Source organism: Gambusia affinis, linkage group LG02, assembly GCF_019740435.1.
Source record: "Gambusia affinis linkage group LG02, SWU_Gaff_1.0, whole genome shotgun sequence".
Classification (NCBI taxonomy): Eukaryota; Metazoa; Chordata; class Actinopteri; order Cyprinodontiformes; family Poeciliidae; genus Gambusia; species Gambusia affinis.
In genome coordinates this window covers 3,314,497-3,329,128 of record NC_057869.1, presented here as the reverse complement: position 1 = coordinate 3,329,128, position 14,632 = coordinate 3,314,497, and the positions used below count along the sequence as shown (strand labels likewise).

General features: G+C 36.9%; 1 protein-coding gene across 6 annotated transcripts in view; it reads right to left on the bottom strand.

Moving 5' to 3' along the window:
* Positions 1-13,987, bottom strand: part of LOC122845316 (C-myc promoter-binding protein-like) — a 66,078-nt gene extending 52,091 nt beyond the window's left edge. For 2 of the 6 annotated variants that reach the window (XM_044141523.1, XM_044141553.1), the window contains exon 1: positions 13,729-13,987. The gene's annotated coding sequence lies outside the window, so the exon portion shown is untranslated. The remainder of the gene's footprint in view (positions 1-13,728) is intronic. The other 4 variants (XM_044141531.1, XM_044141563.1, XM_044141538.1 and 1 more) reach the window with 3 other exon arrangements.
* Between the last annotated feature and the right edge of the window lie 645 nt (positions 13,988-14,632).

Here is a 14,632-nt window from a genome sequence, read left to right as displayed (position 1 = left end):
TAAAACAGTTTATGTTTCACCAGTTGTAAAATGATTTTGGCATGTTAGCACCCAAAAATATTTCACCTTACAGTTAGAAAATGAACTCCAGGTCCAGATAAGTTTGTATCTTCTGTTTCTGGTTGATTCAGTCTAATCTGCATGTCATTCTTCTAACATAATGACTGTTTCTTTGCACACATTTTGTGAATAAAGCGTGTTTGTTGCTAAAATACAACAGTCCTTGCAGGAGTTTAGATTTAAACAGAGATCTGTTTGCTGGCCTGGTTGCCGCTGCTGTGTTATTGACAGATGGTGAGAAAGCGCTGTTTCAGTGTGTTCTGGCTCTCGCGCTCAGATTACGAACACGTCTTGCCTCATCATTTCCACACTCTGGGAACGTGACGAGAAAACAGCCACTGCTGATTTACTGCGGCAAGTGATTTTTATACAGCTGTGATAAAGCAGGAGGTATGGGTGTAAAGATTTACAGACATATTCTCCTATTAAATGTACAACCCCCTCTCCACTCCGCAGTTATTGGCACCACTGACAAAAAAAACATTAGAAGTGTTGAACCACATAAAAGTCTTTTAGTCTTAGACAGAAAGAAATGGAAAAATACAGCTTTTAAATTGATTACATTTATTCAGTGTTAAGAAATAATTGTTATTATCAGATTTCTGATGCCAAAATTATTGGCTGATTGATTACTGGATTTAAAAAGGATTTTTTTTTTTAATCCTGTAACAGCTCATTTCTTATAGCTACTTTTCAAAATGGGAAAGATGGGAATACATATTATTCAAGTGTAGTAGAAGTGATTACAAGTCAGACAGTCTACAGGAAATTTTATTATGAGCCTACATTTGGCCTGATCTACAATCAGAGCGTTAATTTGAACAACTGGATTAGTGACAAAGTCTGATAAGTTTATCTTTGACGACGACGAGTGAAGTAACATCTACAAAGCTTCCAGCTAACAGTAGCTTTGTTTCCATCCACTTGTCATGTGAATTTCAAGTAAATTTTTAAAATGTCACAAAAAAAGCCAATTATGAGTTTCCATCAATTGGCTATGAGGATACATGTGTAGAAGGTTAGTTTGAATTTTGCCATTTCCATCAATCTTTTCTAATGCGATATTTCAAAATGTGGAAAGTCAAAATTATGGAAACTCATTTTAGAGCATGTTGGTGTCTAAAGCAACTACAAAACCACATGCCAAGTGGTTGTTTGGGAAAATATTGAGCTAATTTAACTTTAATGGGAATTTTAGTACACCAGTGTCTGCTTTGGTCAGATGAGACTAAGTGTCTTTTCACACCTGATAGTTTGGTATACTTGGTTTGATTTGGGACTGAAATTGTAACATTTATTACATTTTCAGCTGCTGTGTTTTTCTTTCATACTGCGCTGCATCAAACAAACCAAACTAATGGTTTGGTTTATTCCCCTCCTCGCCTGTGGAGGCGGTGCACCAAGAACTGCTGAGGGAAACAACACATAAACCTCTGAAGAAGAGACTGACTGCAACTTCCTTCTTCACAAAATGTTAACAAAAATGGAGTTTTGTTAACATTTTGCTAAAATCTGCCATATTTTAACGGTTGTAGGATTTCTCTTTTGTCTTTGGTAAGACTATGAACCGTTTCTCCCTCTACTATTAGACTCTTGCATTTGTTTAGGTTGTATTTACCCAGAATGCCCTGCGCTGTAGCTGCTTCTGGAGCGGACTCTGGTCTGCTCGGCATTCAAACGATGCCAGAGTTCACTTTAATCCAAATTTTTGGTCTACATCAGAGTTTGATTGCATATTTACACTTCCACAAACAAATTGGACTTTCAAGACAAATGGACTGGAGTTTGATTACAGGGTCTGAATTCACCCCAAGACTTATCTTTCTGGCCACAAAAAGTCCAGGTGGGTTTGACCAAATGCAAAATGTTAGCAAAAGTGGGGAGTCCAACTGGTTGAACTAAAACACATCTGTTCAGGACACCAAGTCCAAGACCACAGTCAGTGCTCCACTTCCTGTCTGAGCAATAGAAAAAGAATTGTACTGTTCCAAGATTGGAAACCCTTGGTGTCAGAGGACGTGCTTTCCTCAGTAAGAAGGGAACAGAATAGAACATGAAATACCCAACAGGAGAGTAATTTACTTGATAAAAATGTGAGCAAACCGAAGCATTGGAAACGGGAACATATGCGTGCAGAGAAAAGAGCCTGGCCACACATTCTCTGTTTTTCACTAATATAGCGCCAAGCAGAAATTATGACATACCCAAAAACATGTGGCTCTGTTGTAATGACTAAAAACAAAAGAAGGCATGCTGCAGTTAATCAGTTGAGAATCATATTCAAAGCTGAAGTATAAACTTGATGGAATATCATTGTGTGCCTCTAAAATGACGTTCCTGGTTGAACTGGAGGGACTTTACATGAGACTCAGCTTACTATAAAATAGATTATGATCTAATTCATTTCAGTCTTACAGATGAGAGCAGCAGAGACCTCCCACAGTATCACCTTTCGCCCCTCAGAGTCATATGACGGGCCTGGAGACTGTAACGCATCCTCGCCTGCTAAAAATATAAAGCTGCAGAAAGCAGGAATACTACGGCTCGTTACATAAGGACAAAATGCGGCTATATGTGTCACATATATGGGACAGCCTGCTGGAGAACCAGCTCAGTCTGCAGAAATCAACAAGGAAGGACACTGTCGAGACACATGACAGAGAGGGATTTTTTATAAATATGTAGGAACCAATCATGACAAATAAATTATTGAAGTAATCGTCAACTAATGTAGTTATTGATTATTTTTAACTGGAGTATACAGGCTCACAAAAAAGACCATTTGCTGGAAGAACAACATTGTCGGAGCAGTAATTAAGCCAAAGCTTAAAAGCATTTGCATTTAAGATAAAAACGACTGTCTGTAAATATGTTTTAGTCTAAACTCCTAAACCAGCAGTTTTAGCTTCAGCTGGATCAGATTTACTAGAGGAATAGAAATACATAATGCAAATGCAGCAACAGTATAAAAATGGGTTAAGTGGTTACATAAAAATCTGTAGCATGGGCCACTTTTTAATCCAATTAATCGTCAGAACGATCAATTAATCAATCACTGAAATAATCGTTAGCTGCAGCCCTATAAATATGGTTACAGTCCCAGACTTTGAAACATGCACAATCTACAAAAAGATGATCAAGCCATCTTAAAATCAAACTAGACTGTTTATGAACTGTTTTCTTGCAGATTTTTCTTCCTACAGGACACCATTTGCTTCAAAATCAAAATAAAGAATATTTATCGTCTCGCAAAAGTATTCAGATAAACTGAAGGTTATGTCACATAATAGTCATCAAATATTTCTCCACTTTGTTTTATAAACCAGCTCAAAGTCAGTCAGTTTAAGAACAAATATCATCTTTTAAGTAATGTTACAGATTCTCAGACATGCAACGCGACAAGTTGAAAAATGTTCATTTTTGTCGCTGTATAAAAAAATATACCCTTACTAGCTAGTTAGCTACCAAGGATATATTAGCAGCTAGTTAGCAGTAGCCTCAACCCTCCAATTACAGAAGAACTTAAACTTTTGCTCAACAGAAAAGTCCCGCAAGAAAAGCAACTATGCAAGAATATACAATGAAATAATCCTGTTTAAGACCTGTGATTAATGTCAATTTAATTTAAGGACAACTTGAATGAGTTCAGAGTTATGTAGAGTGATAGTTTCCTGCCACACATGGTGTTTTGTATGGAAATAATTGGATATCTGTGCCTCTGACCAGAACATTGGTTTCCTTGAGGACGCTTTTTTTAATGCATTTGATTGCACAGGATTTTATTTTACTGCATTAGAGTACAAAAAGAGTAACTGCATGAAACACTTTCAAATTTTTATTTATTACCACAATTTGAAAACCATGCATCATTTTCCATTTTCTTCACGGTCTGTGTTGATTTATCGTCTGAAAACCTGACAAAATGCATTGAAGGTTGTGACTAACGGGACAAATTTTGGGCACTAAACCTAAAACTCTCCTATACAGTGCTGCATAATCTCCCTTATTCTTCACATGTAAATAATTATTGGGTTCCTCTAAAGGAGCTGCGCCCGCATGATGTAAAGCCGTGACTCACATCGCGTCTGACGTCCACAAATTAAAATCTGCTGCCAAATATTTGAATTTTCTGGCTAACTGCACTTTTCTGAATGCCAACTGACCAGAAACTCCAGGGGAACGCCCAAAAATCGAAGTTGAGCATTTCTTCTTTTCCTAATACAAAGCAGCTATCTGATGAAACAATGAGCTGTTCCTTCACACTGAATGAATTTCAACTCATGGATTGCTGAATAATAAATGCTGTAATCCACAAAACTCTGCAGACTGTTTATTCATTTTTCTTCAGGATATACGAACATTTGGCAATGGTCTGACAAGATTTTAATTGGAGACTCAAACTTTAAACCTTGGCTCCACGACAAAGCTTTCCTGCCTAAACTCGCTGACTTATATTCCCAGTTGGAGTTCTGGGAGGAGTGGGATAAGATGTCCAAAACCCTCAAGCCCTCGGTCCACGTTCACAAGAGTTTTAGTTTGAGCCAAAGTGACAGGGGGAACGATTTCCAGCTGCCTCAGCTTCATAGAGAAAGAGGCCAATGAAAACCACCGAAGGGACGAAGGATGGAGGTTGTTGCGGGCCAGTCGGACCGCTCTGCCACAGCTGAATAGACATCCAGCACCCAGACAGCCGCAGCAGGGCAGACACGTGGAGGTGTGAAGGAATGCGCTCAAGAACATAAACATAAGCCGGTAGGAAGTCCAACATCTGCTTCTAGTTAGCAGAAAGCGGCAGGCCTTCGGTTCCTCTGTCTTCCTGCAACATCAAGTCTTTACACATCACTTTTAATCAGAGCTTTTTCCTTTTGAAGAAGCAATTTTGGCCTCAATCAACACCCAGAGATGCTGAAGCGGATTAAATTCAAGTTCAAGGTAAAAAGTTAAAAGGGATAGAAAACGTCTGTTGAGAAAGGCCACAAAAAGCAACGCAGAAAAACTCTCATCCAGTTCCTCATGATTATCTTCATCCCACCTATAATTACATCCATGCTGCATTCATTCAATCCTGCACAAGGGTTGCCAGATCTGGGGAAAGAAATAAGCAACCAGGTCTACAAAATAAGCCCAAACGAAGCCAACAGACTACACAACTCTGTAAAATTCCTCCTGACTTTTTTCTTCAAATTAAGAGCTGTAATTTCTGTAAATTTCCACCAAAAAATCTCTGAAATCTTCTAGAAAAAAAACAAGGAATTTCTGAGCTTATAAAGTTAAAAATTTGGTATAAAAACGCAGAAGTTTTGAGATTATTCTCAGAAATGTTCTAGAAAAAACAAGAAAATTTAAAAGTTTAAAAAGGTCAAAAATTTGCTAGAAAGAAACTCAGAAACTTTGAGATTTATCTTTGAGATTTTACATTGCAGATTCAGCTTTCAAGAAACATTAGAAGTTAAATTAGAAGCGGGTTGAGGAGATTGGTCAAAATTCAGCAGAGTTGCAGCGTTTAGTTGGTCAGAAAAGAAAGAAACACCAAAAACTTTAAGGTGATTGGTCAGATTTGTGGAAAAGTTGTGATGATTGGTAAAAACTGCTAGTAAAATGTGTGAATTGTGAGTGAATTTGGGTTAGTAGTTGCAACATTGCAGCTTCCTGCTGAGTGCAGCAGGAGGTCTTCACATCCCAGTTGTGTGTTCAGTATTATAGCCTGGAGGAAATGCAGAGATCTGGGGACATTAAACACAAAGTCTCCATGAAACCCGATCTCACAGTCCAGCCTCGTGGTCTCTAGTTGATCTTTTAATCTCCCGGCTGCCAGAAACCAGGACTGTAGCATCAATTGAGCCAGAGTTATTTATGTAAATACAGAAATTAGCTGGCAGCCTTTCCTTTCTTTTCCCTGAATCACTAGAATGAAACAGCAGGGAATTAAGCTTCATGCTTACAAACACCAGCAGAGGAATACAGACTTGATCACTGAAGAATCCAATAAAACTCATAAATCCTTCCTCCAAGTGGGGAAAACTGAATCTGGAACACGCCAAGAAAGCCTATTTTTACTGCAGGTTAATTAAAACAAGACATTAATTACAGTTTCCACATCTTGATGTAGAGATAGTAAAGAAGTATTTGAAAGAATAAGGGGGGGAAATGCCCTCCACCAGAACCAGAACTAGATTAATTCCCACTGTTTGTGTGTACAGATTATAGACTTTGCTGTTTGGGAAAAATAAAGGATTTTAAGACTTAACAAAAGGTAGATATCCAATTCAAAAGCAGAGGCCACCCACTAAACAATGATACACCCTGCCTCTCTCCAACACTCTTTATTCTTTAAGCTAATTGCTGTTTGTGGACGTTATTCCCCAGAAACATGTCATACTATTCTCACTTGTTCTTTGGCAGCTTCTCTTTTATAGTACAGCCTTTTTTTGGTCAAGATGACCCAAAGTTAAAGACAAATCATTACTATTGACAGCAGAAATGCCTGTAATTTCCATTTCAACTCTGCTCCTCAAAATTTTTTGGTGGAATATCAGGAAAAGCAGAAGCACCCAGCTGCAGACAAATAAATTGAATATAGACACTTTGCAACATGACGTCAAGCGAGCAAGATCGCAAAAGGCTGATGACTCCCATTGGTTTTAGCTGCCAAGTTGTCAATGTGACGCACTAAATCTTCAATGTACACTGCAGGAACACAAAATCTAACCAAATATATCTGTTTTTTAGTGCAAATATCTTAGTAAACTTAAAATAACACAAGGTTAGCTTACAAGTAACTTTCAGCAAGATATAGGAGCTTGTTTCAAGAAGAGATGTTTAGAATGCTTACATCTAAACATCTAAAAACCAACCTGTTTAGGATTGTATTTGGAACATAATCAATTACAAATTTATTGACGGGATCTGACTTAATGTTCTGTTTTGATTGTTGATTCTATGTTGCATTGTGTTTCTGTGTTTGATTTGATGTAAAGCACTTTGAAATGCCTTGCTGCTGAAATGTGCTATACAAATAAAATTTGATTGATTGATTGACTAAAAGTACACTCTAAAATACTTTTTTTAAATACTCAAGTAAATGTAACTAGTTACTACCTAACTCTGGTTTTAAGTAAATCCTTTCTTAATGATAAAAAGTACTGGTTTCATTGGCAAATTATTTCACTTGTAACAAAATATCTTGTAATAAGAAAAATAATCTGCTAATAGAACTAGAACTTTTTCATCAATATTATGAAATTATTGACTCTAAAGAAGCTGCTATATCTAACTGAAAAGTTGCTTCTAAGTTAATTTTGTCTTATTTCAAGTGTACTGAGACATTTGCTCTAGAGACCAGATCAAATATACTTGGTAACATTTTGTGCTTTTGCAGTATAGGCATGATATATAAAAGAAAAATAGATGCAGTACTTTGCTAATAATTGTCAACACTCCAGCTCGATAAAGTCTCAGTGTCACATTTCACAGATCAGCAAAAAGTTTTAATAAAAATGAAAAATAAGCAAGAGAGAGGGAAGTAGATCAGTTATGCTAACTTTACTTTTTTTAACTTTATTTATTGGAATTTGGCACTCTTCACTCTCCATACAGAAAAAGTCCTTTGCCTTATAATAAACACAGAGGACTCCATTATCATTATTGCAGTTTGTATTCAGTTGTTTGCAGAGTTGTCTCCCTGCCAGCCTCACATAGCGGCCAAGGCCATTTGTTCAGCTTCTACAGCCACTTGTTTAAACAGAATTAGATTGTAGCATGTTGATACACTTAGAAAGAGTCATTGTTAGTGTTTTCTAATGAGTTATCGATTGGGGAAGTTGAAATTTGCGAGGATCTCAGAGCAGCTGGGGCGTTCTCCATGTATTCAGGGAAACGAGATGCCGTGTTGCAACAAACTTGGGGTATAAACAATGATTTCGTTCACACAAATAAGCCGAACTGTTTGAACCGGCTGAGAGCTTTGGGTCTGATTAAGTCACAGCGATGATTTTCCCAGAGGAAAACAGCCGACAGGGCATCCGAGGCCAAATTCAATAATCCTTCGTTACAATATGTACATTACAAACTATTACCTTGATCCGTCTGTTGTCCTGTTGATTAATCTTAGCTTAACTTTTCTTAATAGCATTTTTCCTCATCTAAAATAAACCAATTTTATGTTTTGGATTAATCACGATTAATCGTGATTAATCAATAATTAAAATTATCTTCAACTAAGTTAGTAAACTTGTTTACTGAAGAGTACAGACTCAAAAAGATAAGTTATTTGCTTAAAACAACAACATACTCAGAGCAATAATTAAGACAAAAGTACTCAGAACATTTATACATTTTGCATTAAGATAAAAATACACTTAATTGTAAGCTTATCCTACCCAAAACTCTTCAAGTGGAATAGTTTTTAGCTTCACCTGGTTTAAATTCTCATTTAAAGCACCTGTTGCCATCCCATTTAAAATAATTGAATTGCTTGTTTAACACATTATTCCTAGTATTGTATATAAAAGGCTGTGATTAAGCGGTTAAATGAAAAATCTGCAGCAAGTGCTAGTTTTTTTATTCAATTAATCGATTGTCAGAATAATCGGTTACTAAAATAATCGTTAGCTGCAGCCCTAGTTTGGAGGAGTCAAAGCAAAGCTCCCAAACTTTAAAATACTGCACCAACTGTTAAACGTGGTGATGGCAGCATCATTCTGTGCACCTACATTAACAGGTAATGATTAATTTAGTTACTGATTGATTTAGTTATTAATCTCTTATTTTTTTGATCAACAAATTAATCATTAGAGAGCAAATGGCTAATAGGAGATTTTTTTTAACCTTGTGAAATTAGAACACATTTAAAGATTTAAATATTTTTTTTATCTTGACTGAAAAATGTATTTATTTTTTGTACAGTTTGGGCTTATTTATTGTTTCAAGTGTGTTATTTCAGCAAATGGCCTTTTTTGAGTCTGTATACTCCAGGCAATCATTAATTGACTACTAAATTAGTTGATTATTTCAAAAATCAATTAATCAGAAACTAATCTGATTAATCGTTTGAGCCCTGATTAATCGTAGTAGTCCAGTCATTTTCATTGGACTACTACAACGCAGCAGTCCAATGAAAGCCAAGAGTTTTTAGTCTGAAATGTAAATTTGAGTAAATAATACATCTTTCATACCTTTTGAGTTTCCATAATCGATTAATTTGATTAATCGTCCCAGTCCTACTGGATGTTCTAACACGACAGCGAATGAGAGAAAAATCAACTGTTATTTCAAACTAGTGCAATGAATAGTTTCTTTAAGTACTAAAGTTGTACAGTCATACCATTGAAAAAAAATCCCCAAATAGATGTGATATTTATGCACATTATGACTATACTTAACTATCATTTTCAGACCAGAAATTATTTCTGTTGACATGGTAAATAAATAGCTGGTTTCTAAACACAACAAAATAAAAATAACTGCAAGTTTGAGCACTGAAAACAATTTTTCAATTCTCACTAGACTGGGATGCAAATCACTTCAACTGTTGCTCAATCTCAGCAGTTCTTTGAGCTCCAGCTGCATCCAACCCAGTTTCCTCAGCCAAATTTCTCAGTGATTTTAATAACCCTTGTGTTTTGATTTAAGCTAAAATTATCACCATCTAGAACAGGCTGTTGTTGCTTCCACATGGGAATCGCTTTATGGTGTCGCAGTCGTTTCATAACGAGACAACCTGCTGAGAGAGGAAGGAGCTTTTCACATTAATTCTGAATGCATCAAATGTAAACAAGAGGAAGTTTGATAAGAGAGCTCGTCTTCTGTCTCACAAAACAATAAAACCCACGGTGGCTCTGGAGGCGATGACATCACTCTGAACTATGGAAACCCAAGGAGAGCATTGGTGGAAATATCCCCATTTTCCAAATATTAAATCTCCAAAAACCAAAAATTTGATTAAACGATGGAATCAATTTATCTCCCAGCCGTAGTGTTAACAACAAACCTAAAGATGCACCAATCCGATGTATCAGTCCCAATATTGAAAAGAAATCCAGATCAGGTATTGGTGACAATGTGACCAACCTATAAGGGTTGATCTATTCAGTCTTGTTCTATGGTTTGCAGTCTGAGTGATGTCATGCTTTATTATTTATTTTACATTAGATCTAGAATTCCTAATTGCTCTTTCTGAACCATTTGAAAGAAAGTTATCATTACGTTTTACCAAGGTAGTCAACCTATTGTTTTTGTCAGTTTCCTTATTATTCATTTACATTGGCTGTTCTACTCATAATTTCACTGACTGACCAAATTAGAGTTGCGCTGTTTACATGTCTGACCAAGTTGGGGAAGCTAAGCTAAGTGTGCAAATTCATTTGGTAACTTAGAGTTACCAAATGAATATATTTATGTCTGTACTTAAAAAACTAAATGTTTTAAGTCAACTCAGCTCTATTTTTCTGTATCAAATTGGTATTTGACAATACAAAACTTCAGATATTGGTCAAAAAGGTGGATCAGGGGCGTGCTGTGGTGGCGTAAGGCATAGCGCGACCCACGTTTGGAGACCTTGAGTCCTCGTCACAGGTTCGATTCCCGGACCCGGCGACATTTGCCACATGTCTTTCCCCCTTTCCTGTCAGCCTACTTTCATATAAGGGACACTAGAGCCCACAAAAGACCCCCGGGAGTGGTTAAAAAAAAAAGGTGGATCGGTGCGTCCCTAAACAAACTTCCATGTTTTTTCTTGGAATCATTTTAAAAAGAAATGGGTTCTTTTGCCCCGTTCTGCAGAATGACACTGTGTATAGTCAGCTTGCTTTTCCGTTTTGTTTGTGTTCAGTGAATACTCGGGATGCAAAATAACCACCGCGCGCCCAAGGAATTAAAACCCATCCCAGCCACCAGAGACAGACAGACAGCAGGTTTTATCAAAGAATCTGGGTTACCTTGAGGCTTCAATGAGCAGACTCAGTCTAGTCTAGTCTTTTTTTGATGTTTCACTCACCGCTGTAAATCCTGCACAACCAGGTCTGGCAGTGACATTGCGCACCATTTGGCCCTTTTCAGTCAGACAGCATTCCTTCATTTCCAGTATGACCTTTATTTCCTCTCTGGCATTATAAAAGAACAACTCTCTGCCCTCTGGACATTAACAGTTCGACAGAAGGTCAAAGACTTGACTAACGTGCAGAAAAGCAACACAATCTTCCAATCTCAATGAGATTAAAAGTTGAAAAACAAAAGGTTTGTATGTATAAAGTAAAAGTTACGTCTTTGAGGTTTTAACCCCTTCAGACCTGACGTCCACTGGAATGGACATGATATATTTCTGGGTTTAAACAAATAAAAAACAGGGATTTTGTCATTTGAATGATTCTGAACAATAAGACATTGGTCAGTATGTCTTATATTGACCAATTACATTTAACTACTAGTAAATGTCACTAATTACATTTACTCAATTAAACTTACTTGAGTATCTTTTTTTTTTTTTTATAAAAATTTAGCAGTATTTTTACCACGCTGTACTTTTTACTTTTATTTGAGTACTTTTATTATGAACAAGGTTTCCCCCAGAAAATTTGCTAAGCCCGGTGGTTGGGGCGCTTGGGCAGTCATTCATCCAGCGGCCCATCATGTTTTTGAATTAAAAAATGTTTAAAGTTGACAGAAAACCTGAAAATATCACTTGATAATTAGGTGTTATCGGAAGATTAATACCTGAACACCAAAAATAAAGTCTTAAAAATGCAAACATAAAAAAAAACCTTAAATAAATAAGCAATGCTTAGTCTGGTGGGGGCACAAGTATAGCCTGGTGGGCTGCCAGGCTTATAATACACTGGGGGAAGCCAGTGTATGGTAGAACAAACATGTTTTGACCAAAAATTCACCAGATGCAGAAACACACCTACAGTTTCTGTTAAAGTTTCATAAGACAGGAACTGATTTGGGAAAAAAAATTTTGCCTGACTTTTTTTTTTTTTGCTACATATATGAATTATGATCATTTTGGTCCTAAAAATTGAAAAAAATTAATATTTATATTTTAAATATTTCCAATGATAATATTTGAAGTTATTTCGAAACTATTTTCCATCATTAAATTGCAGGAGTTTTTTCAAAGCTGAATGTCCATCCCAATGGACATCAAAAGTTGGGGAATACAAACCAACATGCAAAGAAAAAAGTATCTGTAAACATTTTACAGCTTATTTGCAGTTCCACAAGTCATTTTTCTTTATTTTTATGTTTTTATGAGCACAAACGCTGGCTTTCTTGAATTGCTTGTAAAATAATAATTTATTTTTAATTTAAAGCTGAATTGGAGTGAGATTTAGTTGGGTTTTTTTGCTCTGTTGATAAAAATCTGTTTTAAATTGAACGGCTGCAGGTTGTTTTCTGATACTACAAGAGATCTGAAAGGGCTTTACAGCCTGTGAAACACTGAAAAATAATATTAGACAAATGAGTAAGGAAGGAAACCTCTGCTCTCTCTGAAGCTCTAAAAGCCTGATACATCAAACAGATGGAATATTTTCTGCAGGTCCTCTCATCCAGGACAGTGGGTCTTTTGGAATATAAATACATTTAAAAATGATTTATTTTTCTTCTTCTATGTCACAATCATACAGTGTTTTGACAAAAAACACAGTAATATACAATGAAGTTGGTAGCTGCAAAGTGGGAAATGGTGAAAAAGTCCCAGAGTTTGAATACTCTGGAAAAACCCCTTGGGTTAGAAAATTAGTATATTTAGTTCATATTTTGCCAATAGCATTATAGTATTACTTCCTTTTTTAGCCAGTTATGTTACAGTACATTCTTCCTGTTTTAAACTGTGGCTGGAAAAAGGGGGATTTCTCTCTTATTCTGCATTATTTTATACAGATTTGATTATATTTTGATCCTCTAATCAAATTTTGAGCAACTTTATCTGTAGAGAGTGGGAATGTGTTTGGCTGTTTGGGGGGCCAGTAGAGATCAGCCCACCCAAGGCACCATCAGAACCGCCTCTGCTCTAGATTTGTTTCAGTGATGGAGTTGATGAGTTTCCGTTCTGCAACGCTAATATGACACACATCTTCAACTTTCACACGCTTACCATCTACTAAGGTTAATTTGCATAAACACTATCCTTCTAATCCATCGGTCCTTTTAGCCCACACCAATTGAGAGCTTTAAAAATATTGTTTCCACTCACATACTTTACAGTCTTAGCAACAAATCACTCAACACATACAAACAGTGCAACTTCTGCACCATATTACACATTCTCTGATGGGAAAGCTAATGAAAAACATAAAGAGACGTTCAGGTTGTAGAGTGTAGAAAGGGTAAAGAAATATTTGGGGTTATTTTTAGCTCTGATGTGCACGCTTAGCGGGTTGAAAACCGGGTGACATCGGGTTTGATGTGGTTTTGTCTGCTAAATGTAGTGAAATTTAGATTCTCCTAATTGATTCGATTCAAACAACCTGTGGATTAACGTTCAGCTCCAGGCTAAACATAAGAAAGGAGGGCTTAGTTATATAATGAGGATAAAATCAGTGGCACAATGAACACGTCTAAACAAACCGACATCGCTAGCATAACGTGCGTTAGTCCTGAGCCGCGGCGGCAGCTGTTCGGTAAATCCCTCCACAGTCTCCCAGTAACGGTTCATCATTCCCTACTTACCCGCTTATGAAACGTCAAATCGGTTCTCACACGGAACTTCACTCGGTGGTTTACCGGAGCAGCTGCATCACTGTTGCGGGGTGAAGGTGCGCTGCTCGCGCGGTTCGTTTTATTCTGCTTTCCCTCGGAGTCTTTCCGTTACTCCCACAGTAAGAGCGGTTGCCTCCTCTGTCAGTCACGGAGTCAAGCCGGCTGAGCGCTAGGCCGCCATCTTGGTTTTGATGGGAGTACGCCGACACACACATACACACACGTTCATGTGTACATCACTTCAGAGGACATCCCAGTTACCCACCGGCACAGGGGCGAGTATAATGTGCGAGTGTTCAGGGTGCCTTATACCCCCAGCTTCTTAGCATTTTACTTTTTAAACCTGCATCCTTCTGGTCTACAAATAAACTCTGCTGGGAACTTCTTATTTTGTTCATTAAAAAAAAATGCAAACAGTTATTGATCCATTTCTCTAAGCCACCCACTGATACACAGTAATCAATGAAGGTGAGCTGGTCAGATCCTGATGCAGTAAAGCAACTTAAACCCCAACACTTCCAATTCAAGGTTCTTTATCCTGGTTGATCTCTTTGGTTTCTGCCAAATAGATCCTCTGTTTTGGTGTTCCAGTAATTTAGCTTCATACTCATAAATCCAATTCAGCAAAATTACATTCTCTCTCAAAAACATAAATTCAATCTCTTTCTGATTGTACTTTAGGATTTCTTTTTCAATCTGTAAACCATCCACTTTTAAAGCTTGTGGAGGAACATAATGTGTTCAGTATTTATAACATAAACATAATGAATTTTGTCACTCACAAGTAGATGTATTGTTCTCTTCAGAATCAGGAAGACAAATTTAAAATCTCTGAGGCAACTACTTGATATAATTTTCTTTAAATTATTGATTT